Source organism: Spermophilus citellus, assembly GCF_964194105.1.
Source record: "Spermophilus citellus genome assembly, chromosome: 7".
Taxonomy (NCBI): Eukaryota; Metazoa; Chordata; class Mammalia; order Rodentia; family Sciuridae; genus Spermophilus; species Spermophilus citellus.
In genome coordinates, this window is record NC_138188.1 from 83,274,419 (window position 1) to 83,289,470 (window position 15,052).

At 33.8% G+C, this 15,052-nt stretch overlaps 1 pseudogene across 1 annotated transcript; it reads left to right on the forward strand.

Annotated features, from left to right (window-relative positions):
* Positions 1-2,327: 2,327 nt before the first annotated feature.
* On the forward strand, positions 2,328-3,202 carry LOC308653882 (olfactory receptor 5K3-like; annotated as a pseudogene). Its single transcript has one exon. The product of its transcript is annotated as an olfactory receptor 5K3-like (transcript).
* The last annotated feature ends 11,850 nt before the right edge of the window (positions 3,203-15,052 follow it).

The window sequence follows — 15,052 nt, forward strand, 5'->3', positions numbered from 1 at the left end:
GTAGAATATGGGGATTAATTCTAGCCAGAGTGAAGTTTTTGACCTTCACTGAAACTGCCAATCTTCTAGTTTTCTTTCCAAATTAATTTTGTTTTCATGAACTACATTAATTCCACTTCCTCTAGCTGAGCCATTTTCTGGTTAACATGTTAAAGAGAATTTTATAAATTTTATAAATTAAGCCAATTACATATAAACCAGCAAGGTAATCATCAGACTTTTTAGTGCATGTCATTTGCTTTAACCTAATTATCTCAAAGGACATCTTTAATTAATTTCAAGTGGTTTGTATGCTTTTATGACTTAATATCTCCATTGAAAGTACTTATATCTGTGAAGAAAAATCCTTTCAGAATTTGATGAAAAACTTTTAACTTGGCAGTATAAAGACATATTATTAACACTGACCTATAGGTAATCTCTGAGATTTTCATTCTCTTAATCCCAAATATTTTAGCAAGAATGTACACATTTTTATTCCTAAATTTGGCAATCTTCACCATAAAGCAAATAAGGAACTTTGAAAAAGCTATTCTCACTGAAATGAAATTAATAGAAATATTAAAACTTAGTCTTATTGTTAATATTAACAAAAAAATATTTACTTCCCTAATTTATAATTTTCATCGTTTCTAAATTAAACTCCTTTCTTTTTGTTTTAACTCTTAGCAAAACTGAATGGAATGGGGAACTATGATGAGTTGCAATACTATAATCATCTGACTTTCAGATTATAAAATATAATTTCAAAATCTACAGGTAAGATCTAAAAGCTTATTTGAAGAATTCAAGCATTATCTTTTTTCTTTAACTGATTATACAGTTTATATAAAATACTTGGAGTGAACAAATTCTACTACCTTTATTTTTATGTTTTGACTAAACAAATACAAATTTTTTAATACAAAATTTATAATTACGTTTGTCAGTTAATATAATCCCATAAGTCACAAGGTAATAAGGAAATGGGCTTCTGAGACAAGGATTTAAAGGGTTCTTCTTTTTATAAGTGCTAAAAATGAAATTTGAAAGTGGCTCTGATTTAACTTTTAATTGACTATGGTACACTTTAAAGAATCTTACATAATGTTCTGAGGAAAGGGAAACAGTAGAGAAGAATCGAATTAGATAAAAGGAAGATATCAAATTTTTTTTAATATTATGATTTTGAAAGTTCCCTTGTAGACACTTTTTCAGGGTTAACAATCTCAATATGCAGAGGCAAAAAGTTCACTGAAGATCATTAGTAAGATCCTGAAATGAAGATCACCCACAACTGGTCATAGGGTTGAGGTAGGTTTAGAATTAATTTTGCCTTCACCCTGTAGTATTGTATAGCCCCTTTCAGAGAAGTCTGTAACACCTAACTTCAAAATGCTTATAATAAAATAAGAAAATTGTTCATAAATTATGCATGAAAAATTGAAGATGGCCTGGGTGTAGAAAACATGTTCCACAATTCACACTGTACTAGGACAATTGGCTAAAATTATTAGCTTTGTATATAAACTATGTCTTCCAGAATAGGAAGAAAGACATAGATTTAAACAAAAATCAATCAAATTAATTAAATGGAAAAAGACAGTGTTTATGAAAATGAGTAAAATTCTCAGAAAAGAATGAGAATTGATATTCTGTGGACATTTATTTCTTTAGCCTTTCTAAGACAATTTTCAATAAGATAAATAGCACCTTCCTTGGTTGTTAGTGATCTTTGTGCAATTTGTAATATATAAAGTTAACACATCTGTAATATGCTTTTTAATAACATTCACTTTTCTTGGATAACATATAAATAGTTTTTTCAAATAAAATACATATGATAGGAAAATCCATTTTAAAATTATTTTAGAGATCTTAAAAATATACGACATTAGGCTGGGGTTGTGGCTCAGTGATACACTGCTTGCCTAACATGTATGAGGCAATGGGTTCAATTCTCAGCACTGCATATAAATCAATAAAATAAAGGTCCATTGACAACTAAAAAAAATATTTTAAAAATATATACAGCATCAAAATTTTGGGGGGTCAGTGGTTCAAATACTGCTACCCTAAATTTTATGCTTCATTGCAGAAATGCGAGAAGATAAAACATTTTCATTTTTAGTATCCTCCCTGAACTAATCAAAACATCCTTATAAATGTTTAGAGTCACAGCTTGAGGTCAGAGATACAGACATTTTAAGGCAACAAGAACTCTTAGAAGTAAATAAATAAGTAAGTAAATAATTTCTCTGATTAAAAGAAAAACTGAATGAAAAATTGTATGTTCCCTGTTAGGAGCTTATGTCTACTTAACTTCTATCTCAACAAAAAAGATAGACATGACTGAGGACAACCAATCATTTACAACTGAATTTATCCTTATCGGGTTCACAGACCACCCAGACATGAAGACTCTACTGTTTGTGGTGTTCTTTGCCATCTATCTGGTCACCATGGTGGGGAATCTAGGGTTGGTGGCTTTGATTTATATGGAGCGCCGTCTTCACACACCAATGTACATCTTCCTGGGAAACCTGGCTCTCATGGATTCCTGCTGTTCCTGTGCCATCACTCCCAAGATGCTAGAGAACTTCTTTTCCAAGGACAGAAGGATTTCCCTCTATGAATGCATGGCGGCACAATTTTATTTTCTCTGTCTTGCTGAGACTGCAGACTGCTTTCTTCTGGCAGCAATGGCTTATGACCGCTATATGGCAATATGCAGCCCCCTGCAGTACCACACAGTGATGTCAAAGAAACTCTGCATTCAGATGACCACAGGAGCCTACATAGCTGGAAACCTGCATCCCATTGTTCATGTAGGACTTTTATTTAGGTTAACTTTCTGTGGGTCTCATCAAATCAATCACTTCTTTTGTGATGTCCTTCCAATATACAGACTCTCCTGTGTTGATCCTTATATCAACAAATTGATGATAATTATCTTGGCAGGGTCAGTTCTAATACTTACAATTACTATTGTGCTAATCTCTTATTTCTATATCCTTTTCACTATATTTACAATGAAATCTAAAGAAGGAAGGGGCAAAGCTTTATCAACTTGTGTATCCCACTTTCTCTCTGTTTCCATATTCTATGGTTCTCTTCTTTTCATGTATACTCGACCAAATTCCCTTAATGAAGGGGATAAAGATATACCTGTTGCAATTTTTTATACTCTAGTTATTCCTTTATTAAATCCTTTCATTTATAGTCTAAGAAATAAGGAAGTAATAAATGTTATGAAAAGAATTATAAAGAAAAGACAATTTTGTAATATTGTAAAACAACAATTTCCCTTGGAAAATTGATTTCAACTTAATATATTTAAAAACCTACAAATACTGAAAAAGTGGAAATGGGCACTTTGTAATCAAAATAGTAAATTATTTAAACATGATGGTATTTGAATCAAATAAGTTTGTAGATGAGAAATTGTGCTAAAACATACTTCAAAATCTAAGGCAGTGAGATTCATCAGGAGTGAACTGAATAATTATTCATTAATGCCAAAGTGTAAGTAGTCACAATTTTCAAAAACAAATTAAAAAAAATGCTGGGACAAAAGTCAGTATGCATAAAAGTAGTCCCACTTAATATTCAAATTTCTCAAGTCCCAAAATATAATCTTGCAATTGCAGGCTTATTTTTAGTTCACAAATATTAATCATTCCAGAAGCAACTCCATCTGTGGGAAGTAACTGTTTGAATTTGATTTTCAACTTGAATTTGGTCCTTTCCTTAGATTATTTATGCAGAGTATTTTCTCATGAAGAATAGTTTCATATTGTTAGTCATTTTTACAGTAAATATTCTGAGACTATCTGTATATTATGGTCAATCAACCTGTGGCTTTAAATGATACTGTTCATAATGAAATCTGTATATTTTAATTTTTCTTGTAGTTTGTTTATTTTCCACTATAGATGGCAATGTAATTAGTCTTAATTAAATTGAGTTTTAATTAAATTAGGACTTTTCTTCCTGATATTATTACTTGTTTTGTTTTTCATTAGGAGTACCAAAACATGCACTGATTCCAATGAAAAACATTGATCTGTTCATAGTATTAACAAAAGATGAAGATATTGTTCAAGTATTATAGGCAGAAAAATAACAAAAATCCTAATGCTCTAAACAAAATATTTGTTATTCAATTAAATGTAAAAGTACAAAAAATGATTTATTAAATTGTGCTATCTACTAGACCCTAATCTAGATATTTCACGTATATTATATATGAACTAATTAGGCATTCTTTTTATGCTTTTTCTTTAAATGAGAACCTCATTGCGGCCACCAGGTACTAAATAAAGTAAATTAAATTTCATTTATGTAACTTGCCCAACCTCACATTCAGTTAAGTCAGAGGGAACTGGAGTGTGAATCAATACTGCCTTTTCTCCACATGCTTGGGTTTTAGGAAATGAAGGTTGTATTACCTGTGGTATTTAGATATAAGTAACAACAGAAGTAAACTGTTCATTTAAAGATGAAAACTATTTTGACAGTTCGAGCAAAACATAAATTATCATGACCAAAGTCATTATGTATAAAAGTGAATGTGTCACTGAGAATGGGAAGTGTAGGTGAACCATGGGATAGATTCAACAAAGTGGCAAAAGTAGGAGAGAATGAGTGTGGGAAAGTAAGGGTAGAAGTGGATCAGATTCCAGAGAGAATTAAATGCCACCCTAAAGAATCTGAGTTGGTTCTGAGGCTAAGACTTTATCATCTTCCTAGCAGCAAAGCAATATGATTCTTTCAAAAAATTAGTTTGGCAATTGATTGGAAAGAGACTGGAATGAGCCTAGTTTCAGTAATTCACTTGCTAGGTGAAAATATGGGAATGAGAATAGGCTCAGAAAGGGTAGGGGTACACACATACAAACAGAATTTAAAGAAAAAATCATATTGTATGTTGCCACTGTGGGAAAATAAATGAAATACCATCTTCTTCTCTGCACCCACCAAATCACATCTGATTTTATATTACTAGTTCTCAAACAGTCCCTGATGTATTTGGTCATTCAGTAAGTATTTCCTTTGAAGTCCTTATTGTAATTATGTTACTTAGTGTACAATTATTTTACGTTTGAATGTTAGTAACTTTCTTTCATTTCTTTCAGGTTTAATTTCTAATCAGGTTAATACAGATAAATACAACCTACAACAATGGCTTTTAAGGGTCTTAAATAGATTTTTCAGACTATTAAAAAAAAAAACCTCCAGGGGCCAAAACATTTGAAAATTCTATGCATGTTGTACACACTTTATTTTACCCCTTGTTAGTGAATTGTAGTTCTACATAATTGTTGAGTCTATTTCTACAAAAATACATAAATGAAATTTAATTTACTTTATTCAGTATCTGGTAGCCACAATTTTCCCTCCCTTCTCCTTCCTCTATTCTTCCTCTGCTCTACTGGTCTTCCTTTCACTCATTTATTTATTTATGATTAGTGTTTTATAGATAAACATACAGGTGAAATGCACTGTGTTATATTTACATATGTACATAACATAATTTGGCCACTATTTGCATAATGAATTTGACAAAATTATGCTATGTGCATCTATAAATACACACACTGCAGTGTTTTGTTTTATTTTGTACCAGAAATTGAACCACTGAGCCACATCCCCAGCCCTTTTTATTTTTTATTTTGAGACAGGGTTTCACTAAGTTTCTTAAGGCTTCCGTAAGTTGCTAAGGCCGGCTTTAAATTATGATCCTGCTGCCTCCTGTGCACCACCATACCTGATTATACACTGTGTTTTAATGGACATTTTGAGTTGTCAGAATTACATCCATTTCTTTATTTCCCTTTCCTAGTAATACCATGATTTTTGCTGAGTATTTCTTTATTACCCAGCCTTAATCCATAGCAACGTTGAATACCAGACGTCTGTACATGAAAATATGTGAATTGTGTGGGTATAGTAAGACAAAAATCCAATGTCTAATATGTTAAATACTAATAGATACAATCTACTATTTTTTGGAGACTTAAATACATTTTTAGTGAAAACAAATGCAGAGACCAGAATGTTTGAGAAGCTCTGAATTGAATAGAGTACTCACTCTATTTTAATGGATATATTCAGTTGCCTTGATTTCTTTCACTTTTCCAGTAATACCATGATTTATGTTATATATTTCTTTATCAACAACTCCTAAACCTTATAAACACTAATCCCAGACATCTATTGATGGAAGAGTTGTGACTTATTTAGGGTCAGTGTCTGGGGAATAAGTTTGTTTTATTCTAAAAGAGATCTATACAAAAAAAATATCATCTTGGTCTCTCTGAATATCAAGGTGTATGGATGTGAAAACTGTCAGAGTCTCTTTCCATTTTATCTCCAAAAAACAATCAGCCTAGACATGTGCTCAACTCTGAAATAAAGCAACAGCTGAAGTATTCACAGATAAACAGACATAAAAATATCTGGCCTAAGCCATCCCTTCTGGCTATATAATACAATAGATACTAGTATGCAGGCTTGTTTTGGGAAAGGTGTTTTATTTGCAAATGATTAAATGTTAATTGCTAATTCATGTCTCTTTCTTATAATGTCCCTTTCTATCTAAGTTAATCCTCATATACTTTTAGTTTACTTTTAGTTTAGATACTTTTAGTGGTATCTATTTCATCATTCAACACATCTTTTAAGTCTTTTATTCTCATTACTATTTTTCAGTTTCAATAACCCCACAATAAAAAATTAAGAGAGATCTCAATTTGTTCACAGAAATGCAATGGCAAAGTACAGAAATCTAATACAGGCTATCTGAATTCAGAATCTATAGTCTAAACCATTAAATCATAAAAGAAATAGCATAAAGTACAAATCAATGACAGAGAACTGTTTAAGAATCTAAGCGTTTAAGTGGGCAGATATTCACGAACGATGCCACTCATTTACAGTTACCCCCGAATGTATTTTGAAAAATTAAAAAAAAAAGATTTAGCAATGCAGCTAAAACTCAAATGCATTTTTAGCCAATTAATGAATTAAGTGATTGTCACCTGTTTACATTTATTCATCTCAAAATATTTATACACACATGTAAAATGTATGCATAAATATAATAAATATACACATGTGCTGCACATATACATATTTTTACATATATTGTGTATACTTGTGTATATTTATACACATAATATACTTGAGTTAAATTAAATTTAAGTCTGAGGATACCTCTGCCTCTGAGTCCTTATGTAATGAACTTCAACCTAATCTAGTATGTAAACCAAATGAAAGCCTACTTTAGGAGTATGTCCTTGTAACCAGCAGCTGATTCTTAGTCAATTTTAGCAGCAGAGCTTCAGTTACAGTTGTCTAGCTGAATAAAATAAAACAAATCAGTAAATTGTAACTAATTAGCCTGTCTTTACATATTAGTTTTGTTTTCTGTCCAAAAATGCTTGGCCACATTACAGTCCAGAAGTTCTTGGAATTGATTCTGATTCTGAAGGCTGCCCGATTCCGAAATGCTGAATATAAGCCAGTTGAAATTTTAAAACTGAATTTGTTTAATTTGTAGATATCTTTAAACTAAATTATAAATTGACATGAACAATTTATATCCACACCTATGTAATATGTACTAATGTACTTATGTGCTATATATATATATATATATATATATATATATATATATATATATATATAACATGTTTTTGATGGCTAATAATGCAATAGTCAGGTACTATTGGACATTTGTAAATCTTCTTCAATAAATGGTACTGGGAAAATTGGGTATACATATTCAAAAGAATGAAATTACAAACTTGTTTTACCCTGTACACAGGATAATGCTTAAACCAGGTTAAAAAAAAAGCTATCTCCTCAAGCACTTATCATTTCAGTATGATGAAAGCTTTCCAAATCCTTTCTGCTGGCCTTTTGAAATGAACAGTATTGTTATGTAGGGTCATTGACTGTTGATTCATCTTAGAACTAATTTAGTATATGCTTAGTATATATTGAATATGATATTTTATTTGAATTATGTGTTATTTTATTTGAATTATAATAATCTGTGATTATTTTGTTTATAATTTAGGTAAGCATCAAAATATTGCTTTGGAATTCTGGAGAATGATTCAAAACTTTTTCGGTTTTTTAAAATTGATTTTATTTATTTTTTAAATACACAACAGCAGAATGCATTACAATTCTTGTTATACACATAGCTTTTTGTTAAATTTTAGACATTTCTAGAAAAATAAATAAAAGAAATAGTAAATACATTATATATTAAAATATATGATAAAGTTTGAATAATTAAAACACTCTGGTTTTAAATCAAGAATTGATACACATAATAATGTAACAAATCAGATTATTCAAAGTAAATTCCCACAAAAAAAGAAGGGAATCAAAATTCAACAAGAATAAAAGTACTGTTTATTGATCCTGGGACAGTTGAGTACATATTTATCTTTTTCATTACTGCAAAATTTATAAGCCCTCACCCTACATTGAGAGAGATGTTATTAACAATTTTGTATTTTTTTATTTTTTCATAACTTGAATTTAATGTATGGAATTGAAGTAGATAAAATTTGTTTTGGAATGTTGTAAAGTAAGAATTAAAATGTGGTTTTGGACCAGCCATTAGTTACAGAAGCATTTACTAACCGCTCTTCCCTTACTTACTCACTCATGCCTCCGTTTGTATGTGCATACTGATACAATCACGTGTGTAGTCATACACAGGGAAATTTATTTCTAGTCTTTGCATAGCCAAAACCAAACAGTCCCAGTGCATTCACTTTTATCCTGAGAAATAAGAGAGACACTTAAATACAAACAACAAAACTACAACTAGGGAAGATGCTTTTGCTTCTAATACATTCTGTTATTAAGGATCCAGAAAATATCAATTTTCCCCTTCTTTAGTTATATGTGACTTTATTTTTCAATGTTTTTATTACTGCATTATAGTTATTCATACTAGTGGGGTTCATTTTGACATAACCAATTATTCATAGAGTATAATTTACTCTAGTTCATGACTTTTAATATCTTTATACAAGGTGGTCCAGAATATATATTTATAGCTGGGTTAACTGACCTAATTTCCAGACTCCTTATCCTAACTGCATTTTTCACATGGTAACTTGAATGTCTCAAAAACAACTCAAATTTAGCATGATCAAAATGACTCTTGAATTTCCCCTAAACATTGCCCCTCCCTGAAGTAATGGTAGATTCTACCTACTGGAATGGTTTTCTCAGAATCCTAGAGCTGAAATAATCTTTTACTAAAATGTGAGCACATTCTTCATTTATATTCTAGAAAGCTATGTTACTTTTAAGGAATTATATGTTCTGTTTTCCATTATACTGTTGTCTCTAATGATTTTCAGGAAACTTTTCTTATTTGGGACTTTATTAAATTTCAGAATGTATATTTTTTATTTTTTTTCATTTAGTTTTCAAGATAGTAATGGTTTATTTCTTTCCTTAATCTTTTGCTTCTCAGTTTTCTTATCTTGGCATTTTATCTTTGCTTTCATTGTTTTTCTTCACCTTTTCTTGCTTTTACACCCTCCTTCCTTAATTCCATTCTTTGTCCTTCCTTTTCCTTTATTTTTTTTTTCATTTTTTCTTTACTTTCTTTTTTCCTCCAATTCTCTCTCCCTTCTTTATTTAATTTCCCTTTATTTCTTTATTTTTTTATCTTTCTTTCCTTTTCCTTTTTCCTGTATTATGCTCTTAATCTCCCTTTCTTCCTTTCTCTCTCTGTTAGACTCTCCCTCTAAATATTTAAAGCTTTACTTTCTTATTGAGAGAAAACCTCAGGGTACAAAATAAATACTTTTCACTTAGAAAAATTGGAATATATAAATCCAGTTATCAGTGTTCAGAGTAAGTTTATTTGTGAATGTCCCATGAAAATCTTTAATATTTTTAAGTCATCATGAACTCAGTTTTTAACTTATTTTCTTAGCTTAAGTAAATTATCATTATTACTCTTTCACCAGTGGGAACTCCTCCCAAACACTTTTTTCTGGAATCTTTTTGTTCCAGAATCTTTCTGATATGATCCCAGTAGTCTCCAACATAAGAAATATAATTAAAGGCACTGCAATTTCTATTCAGAATTGTAATCAGACATTTTCCAAAGATACATAATAATTTTCAGTGTTTTCTGGTCTATATTTTCTGTTTATTTAAAAAATAAGTGAACAAACAATGCATGAATGTATGCATACTCTTAGATAACTTACTCAAATGGTCATGTGGGAAGGAGTTGTTTAGACATTTTGGCATTGCTTTTTAAAACTTTGCAACATGATTCTGTGAATCATTCTGTAACAGTAGTAAGTCTGGTAAAATGCCATTGACCCCTTTGTAAAAATATATAGTAGTCTGTTATGTGTTTATTTAACTTTATTTATGCATGAATATTGAAATTCTTGCCAATATTTTTCCTGAAATATCCCTACTGGTCCCTTTATTTGTAGACAATTTAAATTTATACATATACACACACATATTCCAGAATGCCTAGGAAGTAGATTTCCCAAGATTCCATTCACCATCATCAGCCACCCAGTCATTCAGTGGCCACTGCAAAAAAAAAAAAATGTTCCTAGGAGTTTGGCTGCTTTTGAACTGGAAGCAGACCTTGATTCTTTCTATGTGTTGCTATTTTGCAGGATTGTAGGATGCTGGAGTTAGGGGGTCATAGAGTCTTTCACTGATATTTCAAAGGTTGGTCTGGGAAGTTGGGGTAGTGTGTTTCATGGTCAGAATTCATGGGGTGGCCCCTGAGAAGGGGATTCATGAGGAAATTTAGCATGCTATGGACAGATCCAGCCTAAGTAAAAGGACATGTGGGCTGCAACTGGCAAGAACATGGGATGGGGCTGCCGAAGCCCTTTGAAGATCACATTTTGCTACCACCTGCCCCAGATGCTGGAGGTGGGGCTACAGGACTTGTTTGCCTATATGGATTGCTTTGATTGAATCCATGTCCCTATTCCTCTCCTTTGGAATAGAAATGCTTACTCTGTGCCATTATACATTGGGTGTATATAACGTCCTATGATTTTTTCAGTGTCTCACAGCCAAAAATTTGCCTTCAGTCTAAGAGTAAACTTTCAACCTGCACTTTTGGGTGGTATTGGAATTCTTTTTTTTTTTTTTTTTAAAGAGAGAGTGAGAGAGGGGAGAGAGAGAGAGAATTTTTAATATTTATTTATTTTTTTTTAGTTCTCGGTGGACACAACATCTTTGTTTGTATGTGGTGCTGAGGATCGAACCCGGGCCGCACGCATGCCAGGCGAGCGCGCTACCACTTGAGCCACATCCCCAGCCCTGGAATTCTTAAGATTATGAAAATGCTTGGAGATAGACTGAATGTATTTGCATTGTAAGATGGACAGAAGTTTTGGGAACCAGTGCCATAATGTTATGGTTTAGATATGAGATATTTCCCTAAAGGCTCATGTGGCAATGCAGGATTGTTTACTTGAAATTATTAAATTATTAGAGCTGAAATCTAATAAGTGGGTTCATCCATTAGATGAATTATTTATTTGTAGGCAGGTGCTGCATTTCTGGAGGAAATTGGTCACTGGCAAACCAAACTCCTCATATTATTCTCATTCATTCTCTCTCTCTCTCTCTCTCTCTCTCTCTCCCTCCCTCCCTCTCTCTCCCTCTCTTTCCCCTCTCTTCTTTCCCCTCTCTCTCTCTCTCTCTCTCTCTCTCTCTCTCTCTCTCTCTCTCTCCCTTTTTCTTCCTTCCCTCCTTCTCTCTCTGGCTTTCCAGCTTCAATAAGGTGGGCAGCTTTCTTCTACATGCACTTATGTTTTGCTTTATCTCAAGCCCAGTCTGATGGAATCCTGTGACCATGGATGAAATCTCTGTTCATAGTTTGAATAAGAAGTATCCCTAGAAGCTAATGTTTGCAACAATACTGGGATGTTCCAAAGTGAAATAATTTAGATTACAGGAGTTGAAACCTATTCAGTGGATTAGTCCATTTGATGGATTAATAATTTAAATGGATTAATGGGTAACTCTGGTTAGGTAGAGAATGGCTGCCAGAAGTTGGTCAATGGGTGCAGGCCTTTGGGGTTTTTATTTTGTCCTTGGTGAGCAGAGTTCTTTCTCTCTGCTTCCTGTCTGCCATGAACTGAACAGTGTTCTTCCACCATGACATTCTTCCATGTTGTTCTGCCTCACTCTGGGCCAAGAGGTATAGAATTAGCTGACCATGGACTGAATGGTCACTGTGAGCCAAAATAAACTTTTCCTCCTCTACATTGCTCTTATTAGGAATTTTGGTTACAGTGATTTAAAAAAATCTGACCTGACTAAGATATGGTTATTCACCTAAAATTTTGGATTGTAACTTTAAAAAATTATTTCTTCTTTATTCTTTTTCTTTACAGTAACCCAATTTCTGTGTATTGTATGATCCTTGTTAATTTTTTATACCCATCAGCTTCTTTCTACTCTTTTTGACCCTTTTCTCATTTTTTTTATCTTACTCATTTTATTTCTTCTATTGAACTTAGGCTATTTTTTGGACAAGGACTCTTTTGGTACCTGCCAGTTCTCAGCATACACACAGCTGGACAAATAATATTGTGAATGAGAGATCTATTGCAGGACACCTCTTACACTGTTCAGAATTACTTGATACTCATAAATTTTAGGAACGGACATCCCCTGATTTGGATATCCCTTCTGAGGATTCTTATGAGATGAAGTCTAATGGGACAATATGCAATCCTCACTTTTAATCTAGTATCAAAGCTATACTAGCCAGGTGCAGTGGCTCATACCTGTAATTCCAGAGTTTAGGGAGGCTAAGGCAAGAGGATCGAGAATTCAAAACCAGCCTCAGCAATTTAGCAAGGGGCTAAGCATCTCAGTGAGACCTTGTTTCAAAATAAAAAATATAAAATAGGGCTGGGGATATGACTCAGTGGTCCAGTGCTGCCGCAGTCTGGCTGGGCACAATTCAGGAGCCACTTGTCAAAAGAAACAAACTTTATTTTTAGAACTACAAACGCCAAACAAAACAGCTCCTCAGGAAAAACCCCTCAGAGCCCAACTGCCACCACCGGCTTCCCACAAGCCTCTCACCCCCACACAAACCTCACCACCTCCCACAATCCTCCTGTTCTTGAGGCCGATTGGCTGGGTTGTGTGGGCGGAGCCAAAGAAGTCCCCCAATGAGCAGCTCCGTGGAGGAGCCAATCAGCTAGATGTTGCTGGGGCCGCTGTGAGCCAATCATCAGCTGGCAGTCTGAAGGGCAGGGAAACAGCCCAATGAACATCACCGCAGAGGAGCCAATCAGCTAGATGTTGCTGGGGCCGCTGTGAGCCAATCATCAGCTGGCAGCTGGTTGCTGGCAGCTGGAAGTTTGCTGGGGCCCCTTTGGCTGTGGCTCTCAACACAGTGCCCCTGAGTTCAGTCCTCTATAACCATCCCCCAAAAAAGCTATACTAGTTGTAATCTACTAATCTCTTTTGATTCCCTTTATATTTGCCTGGTCACATGTTAGATATTTACCACAGTGGGTTTCCAGAAGAACAATTCCTAAGAGATTTTAGTATCACATCAACATGACTTTTATAATTAGTGTTTTGACATTCATCAACCCACTGTCAAATTGAAGAAAGGCAGTACCATGTGATGTCTATGGATCGCATGGTGCTAAAAATAATGTTTGTTTATCACACAGTGTAAGTGCAACTCTATTCCCCTGATAATCAGCCAGTAACATCAGCAAGCCTGTGACTGTACGGAGGCTCCTTTTGGTATATTTGATGAACTTTATATAAATTCCACAAATCTGATAATTTATATGTCTCTGGCTACATTGCTCTGATAAATCACATGACCTAAAAATCAAACCCATTACAACATGACTTAGACTTTATAAAGATTGTTTTTTGCCTCAGTTGGATCCATTTAAACTAGTATTTTCTCTGATTTGGACAAATATATCTGTATAAAATGTGTTTTTAACTGTGTCAGACAGACATTAAGAAACATTTGAAAATAGGACAGCAAAAAATTACTGACCAGTGGTGCTTGGTATATTTCCCAATACAAAAAAGGAATGAAAACTTAACTGCTACTTTCAGTGGATTGTTTGAGTTAGAATGCCAGAGTCCACAGGGGATGTTGCTAAAACATGATGGAACATGAAGCTCATAATGGTATTATTAAAAGGCTTGAAAAGTGAAAAACATCTAACAACACATCTCTCCAATTGAGATCAAATTTAACCAAGAAGGACTTCACAAGATAGGTAATCAAGCGGTGCCCAGAAGCTCCTAATTAGGCCATAGACACTGAAATATTTCTGCTGGAGAATACTGCAACCCTCATAGCCTCTGTACTCGCTTTGAGGAGCTAGTGGTGAATGACACTACTATATTGATATGAAAAATCTGAGCCTACATTTTGCCCCACTACAGGCTCCTACCATACATTGCTATCTTGGTTCCTTACCCACCTCAGGTGCTAAAGCAGCCACATGGCTATTTCAAATGGTTCGGCCTTCCTAGCCACCCCAATATTAAGAGGAGACTGGCAGCCCCACACATCCTTCCATTGCTCTAAGGAGAAAGTTGACAACCTTCCTTGAGCCAAGTGGACTCCCAAAGCCAGACAAAGCCACCCATGCAACTACCAGTGGTACCAGAAGTAGGTACCACTCTCTATGCAACCACTGAAAGCCTTACATCCATGCAGTCCTCAGACTTCAGGTGCCCACCCCTTGCTACTGGGCATACTGCAACATACCTGCCTTGGTCTTCCTTAAGTCCCTAAGCAACTGACAGGTACCCCAACTCCACTATCATGTCAGCTATCCCTTGCCTGAGTGGACAATACTCACTTTGACAAAAGGAGCCAAAAAATGTACACTGTTCAATAAAAGTAGAAACTAGATATCCCCATGATGAAAAATCTAGCCCTTTATTCTCTCACCATATACTAAACTAACTCAAAATAGACCAGAGACCTAAATGTAAGGCTTGAGTCTGTGAATTTATTTACTACAGTAGTGTT